Source organism: Hyla sarda, unplaced genomic scaffold, assembly GCF_029499605.1.
Source record: "Hyla sarda isolate aHylSar1 unplaced genomic scaffold, aHylSar1.hap1 scaffold_1947, whole genome shotgun sequence".
Classification (NCBI taxonomy): domain Eukaryota; kingdom Metazoa; phylum Chordata; class Amphibia; order Anura; family Hylidae; genus Hyla; species Hyla sarda.
Window position 1 is genome coordinate 27,517 of NW_026608603.1, and position 13,252 is coordinate 40,768.

At 46.2% G+C, this 13,252-nt stretch overlaps 6 non-coding genes across 6 annotated transcripts; all 6 read right to left on the reverse strand.

Annotated features, from left to right (window-relative positions):
- Window positions 1-859: 859 nt before the first annotated feature.
- On the reverse strand, window positions 860-1,050 carry LOC130316699 (U2 spliceosomal RNA). The gene has a single exon (XR_008863976.1). It is a non-coding gene; the product is annotated as a U2 spliceosomal RNA (small nuclear RNA).
- Window positions 1,051-3,137: 2,087 nt separating this feature from the next.
- Window positions 3,138-3,328, reverse strand: LOC130316700 (U2 spliceosomal RNA). Its single transcript, XR_008863977.1, has one exon. It is a non-coding gene; the product is annotated as a U2 spliceosomal RNA (small nuclear RNA).
- Window positions 3,329-5,409: 2,081 nt separating this feature from the next.
- Window positions 5,410-5,600, reverse strand: LOC130316701 (U2 spliceosomal RNA). The gene has a single exon (XR_008863978.1). It is a non-coding gene; the product is annotated as a U2 spliceosomal RNA (small nuclear RNA).
- A 2,094-nt stretch (window positions 5,601-7,694) lies between these two features.
- On the reverse strand, window positions 7,695-7,885 carry LOC130316702 (U2 spliceosomal RNA). Its single transcript, XR_008863979.1, has one exon. It is a non-coding gene; the product is annotated as a U2 spliceosomal RNA (small nuclear RNA).
- A 2,074-nt stretch (window positions 7,886-9,959) lies between these two features.
- Window positions 9,960-10,150, reverse strand: LOC130316705 (U2 spliceosomal RNA). The gene has a single exon (XR_008863981.1). It is a non-coding gene; the product is annotated as a U2 spliceosomal RNA (small nuclear RNA).
- Window positions 10,151-12,247: 2,097 nt separating this feature from the next.
- Window positions 12,248-12,438, reverse strand: LOC130316706 (U2 spliceosomal RNA). The gene has a single exon (XR_008863982.1). It is a non-coding gene; the product is annotated as a U2 spliceosomal RNA (small nuclear RNA).
- Between the last annotated feature and the right edge of the window lie 814 nt (window positions 12,439-13,252).

Here is a 13,252-nt window from a genome sequence, read left to right on the forward strand (position 1 = left end):
CTTCTAGAGCATTTTTACAACATTATACATAGGTGCTGAATACATAAAAAGCGACTGTTCAGCGACAGACAAGTCGCATCGGCTGAAAGTAGGCCAGAATGTCAGTCCATGTTGGAGCAGGTTTAGATACAGTCTAAAGTATAGATCTCAAAGTCTGTGCACAGAATTTAGCAAGGGCCTCGCACCTTCTGATGCATCAGGTAGGTGCACAATAGCATAGCCTAACCCTCTGTACTTTGGTCTATATTGATGCGGGACATAGACAGCCAGCTGATGACCAATCCATTAGTGCAATGGATGGCTGGAAGCATTTGTCTTTGCCTTTGCAATACCACAGAAGCAATGCATGGTCAATGTACAGCAATGACACACCTGTGTGAACAGCCAGGAGACCCCCCCATGTTATGTTACATAGTTACATAGTTAGTACGGTCGAAAAAAGACATATGTCCATCAAGTTCAACCAGGGAATTAAGGGGTAGGGGTGTGGCGCGATATTGGGGAAGGGATGAGATTTTATATTTCTTCATAAGCATTAATCTTATTTTGTCAATTAGGAACATTCAGCACCCACCCGCTATCAAGGCAGCTGCCTATCATGTCATGCCCTACCTGCACAGGTGTGCTGGCTACTCAAATGATCCAATTAAGGAGGCCATTTATTCAGCAGCAGCAGAAGTCCTGTGCCTGGACGCTCCAACAGCGGCCAGACACAAGCAGAAGCAGCAGAAGCAGCAGCAGCAGCACCACCTTTTGTTTTTTGGCTGCAGCAGCAGCAAGGCCCACAGGGCTGGCTAGCTGGCTAGCCAGCAAGCAGGTAGCAATGAAAGTAGGAATCTTTCTTTTTAACCCTGTAAGGGGGTGGTGCACTGTACCCGAAGATACTGCCATATCGGGTCAATGCATAGGGCGACGGAAGCAAGCTTCGAAATCGGCCCCCGTTCTCAAAAATCCATTTAATATATGGTCCCCAGATAGGGGACGTATCAGATATTAAACTGATAAGAACAGATACTACACTTGATCTTAGCCAAAAGGCCGAGAAGCGATAACCGTGAAAGGGGCGGGCCCAACAAGGTCCCCTTCATGGGCACTATCACTGCTTGCTGTCAGGGAGGCTGCCAGACAATTTTCCATGCACACTCTGGGCTGGGGGGCAGTCAACCACCAGTACACACAGCAGAACCTAAACCCATACCATTATTGCTAAGCAGCAAGACAGGGGCCCATTGCACTCCCACGGGGCCTTTTTAAATGCAATCCATAACCCGGATTTGCCAGGAACCCTTCTTACTCCTCCTACTTGCATGTGACACTGGGCTTAGGATCTGCATAGGAAACACACACACAAGCACACACCTACCTTTGTTGCCTGCAGATGCCTCCTTGGCTGTCCCCAAACGGTATCAAACCAACACCCACGGGAAGCTGTAAGCATAGAGGACATGCCTGCACCCCATTGGACTTACCTGTGTGGGTTAAATCCGGGTTATTTGACAACCTATGGCGGTGATGGTTCTGCTCAGGCAGAGCAGTGCTGATGCTCCTCATAAAGCTGTCGCTGCTGTGAAGGTTCTAGGTGACATCACAAATCCCTATGGTTACATACACAACAAAGCTGGGTTGTTGTTGTTTACACTCTGCAAGGCCTGTGGAAGTGAGTGACATCATAGCACTGTAGTTCTGAGGGTTCTAGATGGATGCAACAATCTCCTGTTGCTTCTATGAAGGCCATAATAGACGACATCACCAAACAGCTCCATAGTCACATACACAGCAAAGGAGAGATGTTGTTTACACCTAGTGATGTCAGTGGTATTGAGTGACATCACAGCACAGTGCTAAGGCTCCTGGGCCTGGACACAGCAGCGGCTGCAATATCTCAACGGAGAATACGTTTATATATATGTGTGTGTGTGCGCGTATATATATATATATATATATATATATATATATATATATATATATATATTTCTCCGCCGAAATCACTTTTAAACCCATTTCCACCTTTTTTTCCCTTCTCTTCCTCTTACTTTTTTTTCACGTTTTTTTACGTTTTTCTCCTTTTCGCCTCTTTTCTGGGCGTATTATTCTTCTTTTTCTTCTTTTTTTTCGTCTAATGCATACCCCATCAGTGCAGCAATGCTTATTCAATACCGCCAGCAGATGGAGACACTGGGGGATAATTTTCTAAGGATTTATACTGATTTTTCCTGTCTGAATTACAGAAAGTTGCAGGCCAAATATGTGTGACATTTCTGCGACTTTAGCTTCTAGAGCATTTTTACAACATTATACATAGGTGCTGAATACATAAAAAGCGACTGTTCAGCGACAGACAAGTCGCATCGGCTGAAAGTAGGCCAGAATGTCAGTCCATGTTGGAGCAGGTTTAGATACAGTCTAAAGTATAGATCTCAAAGTCTGTGCACAGAATTTAGCAAGGGCCTCGCACCTTGTGATGCATCAGGTAGGTGCACAATAGCATAGCCTAACCCTCTGTACTTTGGTCTATATTGATGCGGGACATAGACAGCCAGCTGATGACCAATCCATTAGTGCAATGGATGGCTGGAAGCATTTGTCTTTGCCTTTGCAATACCACAGAAGCAATGCATGGTCAATGTACAGCAATGACACACCTGTGTGAACAGCCAGGAGACCCCCCCCCCCCCCCCCCATGTTATGTTACATAGTTACATAGTTAGTACGGTCGAAAAAAGACATATGTCCATCAAGTTCAACCAGGGAATTAAGGGGTAGGGGTGTGGCGCGATATTGGGGAAGGGATGAGATTTTATATTTCTTCATAAGCATTAATCTTATTTTGTCAATTAGGAACATTCAGCACCCACCCGCTATCAAGGCAGCTGCCTATCATGTCATGCCCTACCTGCACAGGTGTGCTGGCTACTCAAATGATCCAATTAAGGAGGCCATTTAGTCAGCAGCAGCAGAAGTCCTGTGCCTGGACGCTCCAACAGCGGCCAGACACAAGCAGAAGCAGCAGAAGCAGCAGCAGCAGCACCACCTTTTGTTTTTTGGCTGCAGCAGCAAGGCCCACAGGGCTGGCTAGCTGGCTAGCCAGCAAGCAGGTAGCAATGAAAGTAGGAATCTTTCTTTTTAACCCTGTAAGGGGGTGGTGCACTGTACCCGAAGATACTGCCATATCGGGTCAATGCATAGGGCGACGGAAGCAAGCTTCGAAATCGGCCCCCGTTCTCAAAAATCCATTTAATATATGGTCCCCAGATAGGGGACGTATCAGATATTAAACTGATAAGAACAGATACTACACTTGATCTTAGCCAAAAGGCCGAGAAGCGATAACCGTGAAAGGGGCGGGCCCAACAAGGTCCCCTTCATGGGCACTATCACTGCTTGCTGTCAGGGAGGCTGCCAGACAATTTTCCATGCACACTCTGGGCTGGGGGGCAGTCAACCACCAGTACACACAGCAGAACCTAAACCCATACCATTATTGCTAAGCAGCAAGACAGGGGCCCATTGCACTCCCACGGGGCCTTTTTAAATGCAATCCATAACCCGGATTTGCCAGGAACCCTTCTTACTCCTCCTACTTGCATGTGACACTGGGCTTAGGATCTGCATAGGAAACACACACACAAGCACACACCTACCTTTGTTGCCTGCAGATGCCTCCTTGGCTGTCCCCAAACGGTATCAAACCAACACCCACGGGAAGCTGTAAGCATAGAGGACATGCCTGCACCCCATTGGACTTACCTGTGTGGGTTAAATCCGGGTTATTTGACAACCTATGGCGGTGATGGTTCTGCTCAGGCAGAGCAGTGCTGATGCTCCTCATAAAGCTGTCGCTGCTGTGAAGGTTCTAGGTGACATCACAAATCCCTATGGTTACATACACAACAAAGCTGGGTTGTTGTTGTTTACACTCTGCAAGGCCTGTGGAAGTGAGTGACATCATAGCACTGTAGTTCTGAGGGTTCTAGATGGATGCAACAATCTCCTGTTGCTTCTATGAAGGCCATAATAGACGACATCACCAAACAGCTCCATAGTCACATACACAGCAAAGGAGAGATGTTGTTTACACCTAGTGATGTCAGTGGTATTGAGTGACATCACAGCACAGTGCTAAGGCTCCTGGGCCTGGACACAGCAGCGGCTGCAATATCTCAACGGAGAATACGTTTATATATATGTGTGTGATATATATATATATATATATATATATATATATATATATATATATATATATATATATTCTCCGCCGAAATCACTTTTAAACCCATTTCCACCTTTTTTTCCCTTCTCTTCCTCTTACTTTTTTTTCACGTTTTTTTACGTTTTTCTCCTTTTCGCCTCTTTTCTGGGCGTATTATTCTTCTTTTTCTTCTTTTTTTTTCGTCTAATGCATACCCCATCAGTGCAGCAATGCTTATTCAATACCGCCAGCAGATGGAGACACTGGGGGATAATTTTCTAAGGATTTATACTGATTTTTCCTGTCTGAATTTGTCGCACAGAAAGTTGCAGGCCAAATATGTGTGACATTTCTGCGACTTTAGCTTCTAGAGCATTTTTACAACATTATACATAGGTGCTGAATACATAAAAAGCGACTGTTCAGCGACAGACAAGTCGCATCGGCTGAAAGTAGGCCAGAATGTCAGTCCATGTTGGAGCAGGTTTAGATACAGTCTAAAGTATAGATCTCAAAGTCTGTGCACAGAATTTAGCAAGGGCCTCGCACCTTCTGATGCATCAGGTAGGTGCACAATAGCATAGCCTAACCCTCTGTACTTTGGTCTATATTGATGCGGGACATAGACAGCCAGCTGATGACCAATCCATTAGTGCAATGGATGGCTGGAAGCATTTGTCTTTGCCTTTGCAATACCACAGAAGCAATGCATGGTCAATGTACAGCAATGACACACCTGTGTGAACAGCCAGGAGACCCCCCCATGTTATGTTACATAGTTACATAGTTAGTACGGTCGAAAAAAGACATATGTCCATCAAGTTCAACCAGGGAATTAAGGGGTAGGGGTGTGGCGCGATATTGGGGAAGGGATGAGATTTTATATTTCTTCATAAGCATTAATCTTATTTTGTCAATTAGGAACATTCAGCACCCACCCGCTATCAAGGCAGCTGCCTATCATGTCATGCCCTACCTGCACAGGTGTGCTGGCTACTCAAATGATCCAATTAAGGAGGCCATTTATTCAGCAGCAGCAGAAGTCCTGTGCCTGGACGCTCCAACAGCGGCCAGACACAAGCAGAAGCAGCAGAAGCAGCAGCAGCAGCACCACCTTTTGTTTTTTGGCTGCAGCAGCAAGGCCCACAGGGCTGGCTAGCTGGCTAGCCAGCAAGCAGGTAGCAATGAAAGTAGGAATCTTTCTTTTTAACCCTGTAAGGGGGTGGTGCACTGTACCCGAAGATACTGCCATATCGGGTCAATGCATAGGGCGACGGAAGCAAGCTTCGAAATCGGCCCCCGTTCTCAAAAATCCATTTAATATATGGTCCCCAGATAGGGGACGTATCAGATATTAAACTGATAAGAACAGATACTACACTTGATCTTAGCCAAAAGGCCGAGAAGCGATAACCGTGAAAGGGGCGGGCCCAACAAGGTCCCCTTCATGGGCACTATCACTGCTTGCTGTCAGGGAGGCTGCCAGACAATTTTCCATGCACACTCTGGGCTGGGGGGCAGTCAACCACCAGTACACACAGCAGAACCTAAACCCATACCATTATTGCTAAGCAGCAAGACAGGGGCCCATTGCACTCCCACGGGGCCTTTTTAAATGCAATCCATAACCCGGATTTGCCAGGAACCCTTCTTACTCCTCCTACTTGCATGTGACACTGGGCTTAGGATCTGCATAGGAAACACACACACAAGCACACACCTACCTTTGTTGCCTGCAGATGCCTCCTTGGCTGTCCCCAAACGGTATCAAACCAACACCCACGGGAAGCTGTAAGCATAGAGGACATGCCTGCACCCCATTGGACTTACCTGTGTGGGTTAAATCCGGGTTATTTGACAACCTATGGCGGTGATGGTTCTGCTCAGGCAGAGCAGTGCTGATGCTCCTCATAAAGCTGTCGCTGCTGTGAAGGTTCTAGGTGACATCACAAATCCCTATGGTTACATACACAACAAAGCTGGGTTGTTGTTGTTTACACTCTGCAAGGCCTGTGGAAGTGAGTGACATCATAGCACTGTAGTTCTGAGGGTTCTAGATGGATGCAACAATCTCCTGTTGCTTCTATGAAGGCCATAATAGACGACATCACCAAACAGCTCCATAGTCACATACACAGCAAAGGAGAGATGTTGTTTACACCTAGTGATGTCAGTGGTATTGAGTGACATCACAGCACAGTGCTAAGGCTCCTGGGCCTGGACACAGCAGCGGCTGCAATATCTCAACGGAGAATACGTTTATATATATGTGTGTGTGTGCGCGTATATATATATATATATATATATATATATATATATATATATATATATATTTCTCCGCCGAAATCACTTTTAAACCCATTTCCACCTTTTTTTCCCTTCTCTTCCTCTTACTTTTTTTTCAAGTTTTTTTACGTTTTTCTCCTTTTCGCCTCTTTTCTGGGCGTATTATTCTTCTTTTTCTTCTTTTTTTTCGTCTAATGCATACCCCATCAGTGCAGCAATGCTTATTCAATACCGCCAGCAGATGGAGACACTGGGGGATAATTTTCTAAGGATTTATACTGATTTTTCCTGTCTGAATTTGTCGCACAGAAAGTTGCAGGCCAAATATGTGTGACATTTCTGCGACTTTAGCTTCTAGAGCATTTTTACAACATTATACATAGGTGCTGAATACATAAAAAGCGACTGTTCAGCGACAGACAAGTCGCATCGGCTGAAAGTAGGCCAGAATGTCAGTCCATGTTGGAGCAGGTTTAGATACAGTCTAAAGTATAGATCTCAAAGTCTGTGCACAGAATTTAGCAAGGGCCTCGCACCTTGTGATGCATCAGGTAGGTGCACAATAGCATAGCCTAACCCTCTGTACTTTGGTCTATATTGATGCGGGACATAGACAGCCAGCTGATGACCAATCCATTAGTGCAATGGATGGCTGGAAGCATTTGTCTTTGCCTTTGCAATACCACAGAAGCAATGCATGGTCAATGTACAGCAATGACACACCTGTGTGAACAGCCAGGAGACCCCCCCCCCCCCCCCCCCATGTTATGTTACATAGTTACATAGTTAGTACGGTCGAAAAAAGACATATGTCCATCAAGTTCAACCAGGGAATTAAGGGGTAGGGGTGTGGCGCGATATTGGGGAAGGGATGAGATTTTATATTTCTTCATAAGCATTAATCTTATTTTGTCAATTAGGAACATTCAGCACCCACCCGCTATCAAGGCAGCTGCCTATCATGTCATGCCCTACCTGCACAGGTGTGCTGGCTACTCAAATGATCCAATTAAGGAGGCCATTTAGTCAGCAGCAGCAGAAGTCCTGTGCCTGGACGCTCCAACAGCGGCCAGACACAAGCAGAAGCAGCAGAAGCAGCAGCAGCAGCACCACCTTTTGTTTTTTGGCTGCAGCAGCAAGGCCCACAGGGCTGGCTAGCTGGCTAGCCAGCAAGCAGGTAGCAATGAAAGTAGGAATCTTTCTTTTTAACCCTGTAAGGGGGTGGTGCACTGTACCCGAAGATACTGCCATATCGGGTCAATGCATAGGGCGACGGAAGCAAGCTTCGAAATCGGCCCCCGTTCTCAAAAATCCATTTAATATATGGTCCCCAGATAGGGGACGTATCAGATATTAAACTGATAAGAACAGATACTACACTTGATCTTAGCCAAAAGGCCGAGAAGCGATAACCGTGAAAGGGGCGGGCCCAACAAGGTCCCCTTCATGGGCACTATCACTGCTTGCTGTCAGGGAGGCTGCCAGACAATTTTCCATGCACACTCTGGGCTGGGGGGCAGTCAACCACCAGTACACACAGCAGAACCTAAACCCATACCATTATTGCTAAGCAGCAAGACAGGGGCCCATTGCACTCCCACGGGGCCTTTTTAAATGCAATCCATAACCCGGATTTGCCAGGAACCCTTCTTACTCCTCCTACTTGCATGTGACACTGGGCTTAGGATCTGCATAGGAAACACACACACAAGCACACACCTACCTTTGTTGCCTGCAGATGCCTCCTTGGCTGTCCCCAAACGGTATCAAACCAACACCCACGGGAAGCTGTAAGCATAGAGGACATGCCTGCACCCCATTGGACTTACCTGTGTGGGTTAAATCCGGGTTATTTGACAACCTATGGCGGTGATGGTTCTGCTCAGGCAGAGCAGTGCTGATGCTCCTCATAAAGCTGTCGCTGCTGTGAAGGTTCTAGGTGACATCACAAATCCCTATGGTTACATACACAACAAAGCTGGGTTGTTGTTGTTTACACTCTGCAAGGCCTGTGGAAGTGAGTGACATCATAGCACTGTAGTTCTGAGGGTTCTAGATGGATGCAACAATCTCCTGTTGCTTCTATGAAGGCCATAATAGACGACATCACCAAACAGCTCCATAGTCACATACACAGCAAAGGAGAGATGTTGTTTACACCTAGTGATGTCAGTGGTATTGAGTGACATCACAGCACAGTGCTAAGGCTCCTGGGCCTGGACACAGCAGCGGCTGCAATATCTCAACGGAGAATACGTTTATATATATGTGTGTGTGTGCGCGTATATATATATATATATATATATATATATATATATATATATTTCTCCGCCGAAATCACTTTTAAACCCATTTCCACCTTTTTTTCCCTTCTCTTCCTCTTACTTTTTTTTCACGTTTTTTTACGTTTTTCTCCTTTTCGCCTCTTTTCTGGGCGTATTATTCTTCTTTTTCTTCTTTTTTTTCGTCTAATGCATACCCCATCAGTGCAGCAATGCTTATTCAATACCGCCAGCAGATGGAGACACTGGGGGATAATTTTCTAAGGATTTATACTGATTTTTCCTGTCTGAATTTGTCGCACAGAAAGTTGCAGGCCAAATATGTGTGACATTTCTGCGACTTTAGCTTCTAGAGCATTTTTACAACATTATACATAGGTGCTGAATACATAAAAAGCGACTGTTCAGCGACAGACAAGTCGCATCGGCTGAAAGTAGGCCAGAATGTCAGTCCATGTTGGAGCAGGTTTAGATACAGTCTAAAGTATAGATCTCAAAGTCTGTGCACAGAATTTAGCAAGGGCCTCGCACCTTCTGATGCATCAGGTAGGTGCACAATAGCATAGCCTAACCCTCTGTACTTTGGTCTATATTGATGCGGGACATAGACAGCCAGCTGATGACCAATCCATTAGTGCAATGGATGGCTGGAAGCATTTGTCTTTGCCTTTGCAATACCACAGAAGCAATGCATGGTCAATGTACAGCAATGACACACCTGTGTGAACAGCCAGGAGACCCCCCCATGTTATGTTACATAGTTACATAGTTAGTACGGTCGAAAAAAGACATATGTCCATCAAGTTCAACCAGGGAATTAAGGGGTAGGGGTGTGGCGCGATATTGGGGAAGGGATGAGATTTTATATTTCTTCATAAGCATTAATCTTATTTTGTCAATTAGGAACATTCAGCACCCACCCGCTATCAAGGCAGCTGCCTATCATGTCATGCCCTACCTGCACAGGTGTGCTGGCTACTCAAATGATCCAATTAAGGAGGCCATTTAGTCAGCAGCAGCAGAAGTCCTGTGCCTGGACGCTCCAACAGCGGCCAGACACAAGCAGAAGCAGCAGAAGCAGCAGCAGCAGCACCACCTTTTGTTTTTTGGCTGCAGCAGCAAGGCCCACAGGGCTGGCTAGCTGGCTAGCCAGCAAGCAGGTAGCAATGAAAGTAGGAATCTTTCTTTTTAACCCTGTAAGGGGGTGGTGCACTGTACCCGAAGATACTGCCATATCGGGTCAATGCATAGGGCGACGGAAGCAAGCTTCGAAATCGGCCCCCGTTCTCAAAAATCCATTTAATATATGGTCCCCAGATAGGGGACGTATCAGATATTAAACTGATAAGAACAGATACTACACTTGATCTTAGCCAAAAGGCCGAGAAGCGATAACCGTGAAAGGGGCGGGCCCAACAACAAGGTCCCCTTCATGGGCACTATCACTGCTTGCTGTCAGGGAGGCTGCCAGACAATTTTCCATGCACACTCTGGGCTGGGGGGCAGTCAACCACCAGTACACACAGCAGAACCTAAACCCATACCATTATTGCTAAGCAGCAAGACAGGGGCCCATTGCACTCCCACGGGGCCTTTTTAAATGCAATCCATAACCCGGATTTGCCAGGAACCCTTCTTACTCCTCCTACTTGCATGTGACACTGGGCTTAGGATCTGCATAGGAAACACACACACAAGCACACACCTACCTTTGTTGCCTGCAGATGCCTCCTTGGCTGTCCCCAAACGGTATCAAACCAACACCCACGGGAAGCTGTAAGCATAGAGGACATGCCTGCACCCCATTGGACTTACCTGTGTGGGTTAAATCCGGGTTATTTGACAACCTATGGCGGTGATGGTTCTGCTCAGGCAGAGCAGTGCTGATGCTCCTCATAAAGCTGTCGCTGCTGTGAAGGTTCTAGGTGACATCACAAATCCCTATGGTTACATACACAACAAAGCTGGGTTGTTGTTGTTTACACTCTGCAAGGCCTGTGGAAGTGAGTGACATCATAGCACTGTAGTTCTGAGGGTTCTAGATGGATGCAACAATCTCCTGTTGCTTCTATGAAGGCCATAATAGACGACATCACCAAACAGCTCCATAGTCACATACACAGCAAAGGAGAGATGTTGTTTACACCTAGTGATGTCAGTGGTATTGAGTGACATCACAGCACAGTGCTAAGGCTCCTGGGCCTGGACACAGCAGCGGCTGCAATATCTCAACGGAGAATACGTTTATATATATGTGTGTGTGTGCGCGTATATATATATATATATATATATATATATATATATATATATATATATATTTCTCCGCCGAAATCACTTTTAAACCCATTTCCACCTTTTTTTCCCTTCTCTTCCTCTTACTTTTTTTTCAAGTTTTTTTACGTTTTTCTCCTTTTCGCCTCTTTTCTGGGCGTATTATTCTTCTTTTTCTTCTTTTTTTTCGTCTAATGCATACCCCATCAGTGCAGCAATGCTTATTCAATACCGCCAGCAGATGGAGACACTGGGGGATAATTTTCTAAGGATTTATACTGATTTTTCCTGTCTGAATTTGTCGCACAGAAAGTTGCAGGCCAAATATGTGTGACATTTCTGCGACTTTAGCTTCTAGAGCATTTTTACAACATTATACATAGGTGCTGAATACATAAAAAGCGACTGTTCAGCGACAGACAAGTCGCATCGGCTGAAAGTAGGCCAGAATGTCAGTCCATGTTGGAGCAGGTTTAGATACAGTCTAAAGTATAGATCTCAAAGTCTGTGCACAGAATTTAGCAAGGGCCTCGCACCTTGTGATGCATCAGGTAGGTGCACAATAGCATAGCCTAACCCTCTGTACTTTGGTCTATATTGATGCGGGACATAGACAGCCAGCTGATGACCAATCCATTAGTGCAATGGATGGCTGGAAGCATTTGTCTTTGCCTTTGCAATACCACAGAAGCAATGCATGGTCAATGTACAGCAATGACACACCTGTGTGAACAGCCAGGAGACCCCCCCCCCCCCCCCCCCATGTTATGTTACATAGTTACATAGTTAGTACGGTCGAAAAAAGACATATGTCCATCAAGTTCAACCAGGGAATTAAGGGGTAGGGGTGTGGCGCGATATTGGGGAAGGGATGAGATTTTATATTTCTTCATAAGCATTAATCTTATTTTGTCAATTAGGAACATTCAGCACCCACCCGCTATCAAGGCAGCTGCCTATCATGTCATGCCCTACCTGCACAGGTGTGCTGGCTACTCAAATGATCCAATTAAGGAGGCCATTTAGTCAGCAGCAGCAGAAGTCCTGTGCCTGGACGCTCCAACAGCGGCCAGACACAAGCAGAAGCAGCAGAAGCAGCAGCAGCAGCACCACCTTTTGTTTTTTGGCTGCAGCAGCAAGGCCCACAGGGCTGGCTAGCTGGCTAGCCAGCAAGCAGGTAGCAATGAAAGTAGGAATCTTTCTTTTTAACCCTGTAAGGGGGTGGTGCACTGTACCCGAAGATACTGCCATATCGGGTCAATGCATAGGGCGACGGAAGCAAGCTTCGAAATCGGCCCCCGTTCTCAAAAATCCATTTAATATATGGTCCCCAGATAGGGGACGTATCAGATATTAAACTGATAAGAACAGATACTACACTTGATCTTAGCCAAAAGGCCGAGAAGCGATAACCGTGAAAGGGGCGGGCCCAACAAGGTCCCCTTCATGGGCACTATCACTGCTTGCTGTCAGGGAGGCTGCCAGACAATTTTCCATGCACACTCTGGGCTGGGGGGCAGTCAACCACCAGTACACACAGCAGAACCTAAACCCATACCATTATTGCTAAGCAGCAAGACAGGGGCCCATTGCACTCCCACGGGGCCTTTTTAAATGCAATCCATAACCCGGATTTGCCAGGAACCCTTCTTACTCCTCCTACTTGCATGTGACACTGGGCTTAGGATCTGCATAGGAAACACACACACAAGCACACACCTACCTTTGTTGCCTGCAGATGCCTCCTTGGCTGTCCCCAAACGGTATCAAACCAACACCCACGGGAAGCTGTAAGCATAGAGGACATGCCTGCACCCCATTGGACTTACCTGTGTGGGTTAAATCCGGGTTATTTGACAACCTATGGCGGTGATGGTTCTGCTCAGGCAGAGCAGTGCTGATGCTCCTCATAAAGCTGTCGCTGCTGTGAAGGTTCTAGGTGACATCACAAATCCCTATGGTTACATACACAACAAAGCTGGGTTGTTGTTGTTTACACTCTGCAAGGCCTGTGGAAGTGAGTGACATCATAGCACTGTAGTTCTGAGGGTTCTAGATGGATGCAACAATCTCCTGTTGCTTCTATGAAGGCCATAATAGACGACATCACCAAACAGCTCCATAGTCACATACACAGCAAAGGAGAGATGTTGTTTACACCTAGTGATGTCAGTGGTATTGAGTGACATCACAGCACAGTGCTAAGGCTCCTGGGCCTGGACAC